This window comes from Myotis davidii, unplaced genomic scaffold, assembly GCF_000327345.1.
Source record: "Myotis davidii unplaced genomic scaffold, ASM32734v1 scaffold221, whole genome shotgun sequence".
NCBI classification, from domain to species: domain Eukaryota; kingdom Metazoa; phylum Chordata; class Mammalia; order Chiroptera; family Vespertilionidae; genus Myotis; species Myotis davidii.
Window position 1 is genome coordinate 6,631,194 of NW_006293349.1, and position 7,722 is coordinate 6,638,915.

The following is a 7,722-nucleotide window of genomic DNA, read 5'->3' on the forward strand; positions in this document are numbered from 1 at the left end:
CAGCTATGGTAAAGAGTGAACTTTGACAGGGAAGATATTGGCCTACGACATGACTTCCACCATAAATGCATTTTAGTTAAAACAGTTGTGTGTGTGTGTGTGTGTGTGTGTGTGTGTGTGAGGTTTTTATTGATGTCAGAAAGGAAGGGAGAGGGGGAGAGAGAGAAAAACATCAATGATGAGAGAGAATCATTGATCGGCTGCCTCCTGCACGCCCTACACTGGGGATGGAGCCTGCAACCTGGGCATGTGCCCTGACCTGGAATTGAACCATGACCTCCTGGTTCATGGGCAGCGTCTCCACCACTGAGCCACTCCGGGGGCAGTTAAAGTCGCTTTAACACCAGACCACCCTCTGGTTAAAGTCTCTGCGTTTGCAAGGCTGCCAGGCGGCCTTCCCTGAGCTTGTCAGGGAAGCGTGCGGCCCCTCCGCACCCACAGCTGTTACGACAACATCCAGGACCAACGGTTGATAAGGACACATCAGAGCGTTCAGGGAAGGCACTCAGCACCGACCACACAGCTGGGTGAGGGAGGCTGCACCCCGCGGGGCTCAACAGGGGAGTCTAAAGGACGCGGCTTTCATCACGTTTGAACGGCGAGGGGCCTGCTCACCTGCTCGCGGCTCATGGCTGCGGGACGCGTGGGGCACCAGGGGCACCAGGGGCACCAGGGGCTCCCCGATCGGACGGCTGCCCCCGGAGCGCCCGGGACTCTCAGACAAGAAAGGAAACCCTTCTGGAGAGGGGCCTGAGTCTCCGCTCTCAGCGCCGGGCTGCCTAGCGTCCCGGCAGCTTGGTTGCTAAGCAACAGGCAGGCTGGTTCCACTTCCGGTCCCCTGTGGCCCCCAGGAGAGCCGGAGGCTGGCTGGGAACTGCCTGGGAGGCTCATTAACATACAAATGACACTGAAATCCCTGAGCGCCAGGGGACGCTCCGGGAGGGTGTGGAATTAGAACAGAGGAAAGCCTGGTTTGAAAATAACAGCATTTAAGAGCTGGACACAAGGGGAGCCTGCAGGGAGAGCTGGCAGGAGGCGGCCAGAGGCCACTGGGACCTGAGCACAGCGAGTCCTCCTTTCGCCCAGCGGGGAGGGGTCTTGGAGACTGAGCTTAGCACAAAGTGATGCACAGTGAAATCCATGCTACCCGTGGCCAACTGGCGTCCCTACAGCATCTTTCTGGTCACAAAACCACCACCAGACTCCTCTAAACTACAACCTGAACTCCTCCTGATGTTAGGCATTGAAGTGAATGTGAGCCGTGCACACATGTAAGAAAGATTCGTGCAAACAAGTTAAGACAATGATTTTCCAACCCACTTATTCCAATTCCGAGTCTCAGGCGGCTGGAGCAGCTGGGGCGCTGGGGGACACGGGTCGGACAGCCTTCCGCTGCAGGGTGCACTCACACCCAAATCACCAATTTAGTAAGTCCCCTGGGCTGGGGGTGGGATCACCCGGGCATTCACTTGTGTCCTCGTGTGACTTCATAGAGATGACACATGAACAGGCTTCTCAGGTGTGAACACATAACATTCTGTTTGGGTAGTGGACAGGGGCCCCCTGGTGAGCTGGTAATAATGTCCGAGGCCGTCTCGCTTGGAGGACAGCTTTGTCATCAGAGATCATGTAGTGTTCAGTCAAGACGGGCTTTGCGGGCTCTCGTGTCAGGTTTGCTGGGTGCATTTAGTAGGGACTTCTGGGGGTGCTGCTATAACATCCTCCAGGCCCACGGAAGGGACCAGAGGTGGATAAATGACTGTACAGTGGAACACAGAACATGCCCACCTGGCCTTGAGGTGAGGACAGTTGGTGATTTTTGTCACCGTGGGGAGGAGCCTCTCTCTGTCCAGGGAAAACCCAAGTGCAGCAAACCAGCCATCTAGGTGGAAACCATGCCGAAGATCTGTGCCGCACAGCCATAGAGTCCGTCCGGGGCAACAATAAATGCCTGGGCAGTGCAACCCGTCAGTGCCAAACCAGTTGCTCTTTTTTAATGTGACAGAATGACTATCCAGGTCTAGTAATATCAATCCCATATTTCTAGTATAATTGGGTTGTTTTCGGGGGGAGTCGGGGGAATGATTTTTGTTTCTAGCTTTGCAAGACGGCACATGAAGGTCTTCAGTGATCCTGCTCTCTCACCTTGGCTGCCAGCCCCGAAGCTAGTGGAGTCGTAGACAACCAACCTCTCTTCTCTAACTTCAGCTCTTCTCCTAACTTTCTAACTCAAGAGTCAACCTCTAATTGGCCATCAATGGCCCACTACTGAAGAGCCCACAGTAGACCCCATGAATTTGGGTTTCTTTGTCTCAGGGTGCTCTGCACAGTTCCTCAAACTAAGCTCATCAAACCAGCTGGTGTTTTAGGGGAGTCCCCGTACTCACATGGTGGTCCACAAGCATCTAACAACCCCTCCCCACATGAAGACCAATGGACGACTCGGGATTTCTCCTGTGGATGCCTCTTTCCCAAGACCCATTTCCTTGGTCTTCTGACTGATGCCAGTTGTTGGCTCGAAAACTGGTCCCTGGACACAGAAGACAGAGAGAGCAGAAGAAAGAGGCAGATCTCTCCGGATTGGGAGAGGGGGCAGCTTTCATAAACAAGGGAACTTACACATGAGGCGTGTCTTGGGTGGCTGAAAGATGAGTAGGTGCTCTGTACCTGCCCGCCAGAGTCTTCAAACTTACACAGAGGCTTCAATGGGTTTTAGTCACATGTTCCATCCAGATGGTCTCAACAACAAACAGCTCCCTCAAGGTCACGTCCTTGAAAGTGGCTCCCGCTGTGGGAACAGTGGGCAGAATGTACACTCTAAGCCAGTGGTTCTCAACCTTCCTAATGCCGCGACCCTTTAATAGAGTTCCTTATTTTGTGGTGACCCACAATTTCATTGTTACAAATTGAACATAATTAAAGCATAGTGATTAATCACAAAATATGTAATTATATATGTGTTTTCCGATGGTCTTAGGCAACCCCTGTGAAAGGGTCGTTCGACCCCCAAAGGGGTTGTGACCCACAGGTTGAGAACCCCTGCTCTAAGCAAGGGGGCCAGTGGAGCCTCCAATTGTCCGGGTCCAAGTGACAGGTCAACTGGTGGTCACATCCTCTCGATGACCTCCTTCAACAACAATTGAGCCAGGGGAGGGAGAATTTGTAAGAGTGAAGTTAAAATAATCTCACCCAGGCTGGTGTGGCTCAGTGGTTGAGCATCAACCTATGAACCCGGTCACAGTTCGATTCCCGGTCAGGGCACATGCCGGGGTTGTGGGCTTGATTCCCAGTAGGGGGCGTGCTGGAGGCAGCTGATCTATGATTCTCTCATCATTGATGTTTCTTCTTTTCTCCCTCTGAAATCAATAAAAACATTTAAAAAAAGAAAAAGAATTTTAGAACATAACAGCAATAGAGAAGGCAAGACCTATTAAGTGGCATGGGTGGGGATCTCAGTAAGAGTGACAGGTGTCACAACAGAGAGGAGAGGGGTGAGGAGGGTCTTGACTCTGATTTCAGAAGGGAGGCAATTCCAGGCATTGATAAGGGTGGCCAAGGGAAGGCTTTTGGCCTTGTAAGTTCAAGGAATTAATGACTAAGGCGATGGCTGCCCCATGGATGTGGAAGTAGGAGAGTGAAGAAAACTGTGAGCCAACAGGAGACAAGGAGAGGAGATGCTGCAAGCTTAACACTAGTAAGAATTTTTTTTTTTTTCTGGAAAACAGAGGATAAATACTGAGAGCCAGCAGAGGACTGGAAGGCGGAGTCAGCCAAGAAGCAGCCAACAGCCCTTAGGAAGAATGAGAGGCAGAAAAATCCCCTCCAGGGCTCACACCACAGGCAGCAACCAAGAGATGGGAGGTGTGGTTGGCTAAGTGACTGTCAGGGAGGCCATGGAGCGAGTCCCAGCAGTTCCCTGGTATTTAGGAGGAATTCTGGGTTCTTGGCAAGCACCCAACGCCCAGTGGGTCGCTTCACCGAGGGCACTGTCCATAGGCGCAGGCCCACCCGGGGTAGGCTGATCTCAGCAACAGCTCCACAGACAGGAGCCTGAAAGCCAGCACGCACCTCCCACCCTCCCCCACGGGCCGCCTCCTCTCCCTCGCCTCTGCAGGGTCACTGACTGAGATAAGCAAGGGTGGGGTAGTCCCACTTTCTCCGTAGTCTCTGCTAACGCTCCCTGGCAAGCTCCCCTGGGCCCCGGCCTCATTCCCAGAACCCTGCCTCTAAGTGCGTCTGCTGCAGGGCTCCTGGCCAGAACTTGGGAATGTAAAACAATTCCATGAAAATTGGCGAAGACACTTCTTTTGTATTTGTTGGTTATTGTGGTCCCTGTGGGCAAGAGAAACGCCCCCCCCCCCCCACGACTGAATCCCCATGGTGATTCTCACAGTGAGCCTCAAGGTCGCCAGCCAAACCCAGGCCAAGATGGAACTCCTGTCCTCGCCACTCCGGGTAAGGTCAGCTCAAAACCCCGACAAGAATCAATATATATATATTTTTTAATGATAGAAATGAATTTTAGGTCATCTGTGTTAGACCCCTGGGTCCCTCACATTAAAGAAAGGCACCCTGTCACCCCTGTTGCTTATCTCCTTGAAAGGCTCCCTAATGCGCTGTGTTTCATTTGGGCTGGGCCCCATCTGTGTGCTTTTGACTTGCAAATCTACAAAGGGGAAGTCCGTTCTGGGGGAAGGTGTTTGGGAACAGAAACTGGGTACCTCAGTGAACCGAGCATGAGAGACCGAATGGAGAACAGAAATTGACAGGCTGATATTTTGGTTCCCCGGTGTCAGGTTCCATTGTATTTATGGTCGTGTGTTTTCTCTCGTGGTTTGGGTGTTTTTTGCTAAAATGATTTTATGAGACATGAACCAAATGCTTGCCTGAGCATTGTAGGCCCAAATTTGTGCTGATTCTTTGGGAAACTTTTATGAGAAGATATTTTATGTCCCTTTATAACGTGTAAGCTTGTGCAGATGCTGAGCTCTGACTTACATAATTTGTTACTACTTAATTTTTACCTCCTGCTATTAAAAAATATTTTTTATGGATTTCAGAGAGGAAGGGAGAGAGAGAGGGAGATAGAAACATCAATGATGAGACAGAATTATTGATTGGCTGCCTCCTGCACATCTCTTACTGGGGATCGAGCCTGCAACCTGGGCGTGCCCTTGACCAGAATCAAACCCAGGACCCTTCCGTCCGCAGGCCAATGCTCTATCCACTGAGCCAAACCGGCCAGGGCCTCCTGCTTTTGTAAACGGGAGCATGTGTGGAAGGAAGAAGAGTGTGTGAGTTAAAGGTGCTCCTTTTCATTCTTGTGGGGTATGAGGCTGAGAAAATCAACCTACAGCAGGGTCCAGAACCTGGAAAGTTTTACTCTCCCATGCCTTTCTCTCTTTGGGAAATAATACTCCAAAGATGAGGCAAACACTGGTCCTCACCTTCCTCATTTTGCTCAGCTGACAAATGTTTCTTGAGTACCTGCGACGGGCCAGGCGCCGTGCTCAGCATGGGAGATACAGGGGCAGCCAAGATCCCTGCTCCAGGCCTGGCACAGAGAAACACAATTAGCCAGAAAACAGTGAGTACACTCCTAAATTATATATGTGTTATTTATTTCAGGTGGTAAAAACGTAAGGAGAAAAGAAAACAGGTACTGGGAGAGATTGCAAGGGAATCACACGGGCAGATCTCTTCAAAGAGGAGGCATTTGAGTTGAGACTCCTTGAATAACAACAAAGGAGTCAACCCTACAGAGATGCCAGGATGGGGTTCCCAGTCAGTGGGAGGGCTGGTGGGCAGCCTGGATATGGGCAGGAGCCTGATGCATTCAGGGCCTGGAGGAAGCCAGGAACACAGGGAGGAAGGATCTTACTGTAATAAGGTGGAGCAACCATGACTTGGAAGGAGCAGGAGGGGCAGCAGGAAGGCCAACAAAGAGCCCATCGCTTACTGCACTTAGTTAACCATCTCCAGGGCCGCCCATGCAGTTTCAAAAGGAAATACCCCGCCCCCCCGCGCCTTGTTTTAATAGTTGAGTACCATTCCATGGTGTAGATGTACCACAGCTTTTTAATCCACTCATCTACTGATGGGCACTCGGGCTGTTTCTAGATCTTGGCAAATCTAATGAACAAAATAAACTGATGAACAAAATAGAAACAGAGGCATGGGTACATGGAACAGACAGACAGCTGTCAAAGGGGTGGGGGTTTGAGGAACAGGATGAAAGAAGGTGAAGGGAGTAAGCAAATAAAATCATATATATCTCCAACCAGACAACAGAGGAAAGGAGAGTGGGGGGAGGGGGGGCGCACAAAGTCGAGGAGAATAGGGACAGAAAGAGACTTAGCTTGGGGTGATGGGTGCACAATACAATGTGTGGATGATGTTTTATTGAGTTGTATACTTGAAACCTGTATGATTTTGCGAACCAATGTCACCCCAATAAATTCGGTAAAAAAGTAAAATAAGCCAAGCCAGTGTGGTTCAGTGGTTGAGCATCAATCTATGAACCAAGAGGTCATGGCTCTATCCCCAGTCAGGACACATGCCTGGGTTGCCGGCTTGATCTCCAGTAGGGGGCAGCAGGAGGCACCAATCAATGATCCTATCTCACATTGATGTTTCTATCTCCCTCTCCCTCTCCCTCTCCCTTCCTCTCCCTTCCTCTCCCTGAAATCAATAAAAATATATTTAAAAATAAAATAAAATAAACTTCCTACTCATGCTTCAAAAAAAAAAGAGCCTACAGGAGTAGGTCAGGGAAGTAACAGTGGGGCTTGAACTTGGGTGAAGTAATGGATATGAAAAGAAGGGGACAAATCGGGGTGTATTTTGGAGGAAAACCTGCTAGGACTTGCTGATGGACTAGAACAGCAGTTCTTGACCTGTGGGTCACAACCCCTCTGGCGGTTGAACGACCCTTTCACAGGGGTCGCCGAAGACCATCCTGCATATCAGATATTTACATGATGATTCATAACAGTAGCAACATTACAGTTATGAAGTAGCAACGAAAATAATTTTACAGTTGGGTCACAACATGAGGAACTGTATTTAAAGGGCCAGAAGGTTGGGAACCACTGGACTAGAGGGAAGGAATGAGAATAAGGTGAAACGATTGTTAGGGTGTCTTGTCTGAGCTGCTTGGTAAATGCTAGAACTTTTAGGATGGGAAAAGCAGGGAGGGTAGGAGGACACGTGCTGAACGTATGTTGTTGTTTTTTAATTGATTTCCAGATTCCTAGTTTGAGATGCCTATTCGACATACAAGTGGGATGTTGAGGAGGTAGGAAGCTCCACAGCTTGGGGGCAGCTCTGGTGAAGGTGTAGTTTTAGAAGTTTATCCATAGACAGACGGTCATTGAAGCCATGAGATTAGATGGAACACTCAAGGGATAGAAAGAGTAAAGAGAAACAAACACAAAGGTGGTCTCAGGACTGAGCCCCAGGCTGTCGCTTTCTCTTCCTGGAAACTGAAAAGTTAAAAATTACATATTAAAAAAAAGACATATTTTGTCAACCTTTTAACAAAGAGTTATGCAAGTACAAAGTTAGAGTTGCAACAGATACCTTAGATGCAAAAGAACCTTACAAGACGCGGCTGACAGTTCATGCATGTGGTATTTGTTTGTGAAAATACTGAGCTATATATGGACCAAGTCCCATAAAAGCAAATAACAGCGCTGCTTTATTACCACACATTGACCTTTG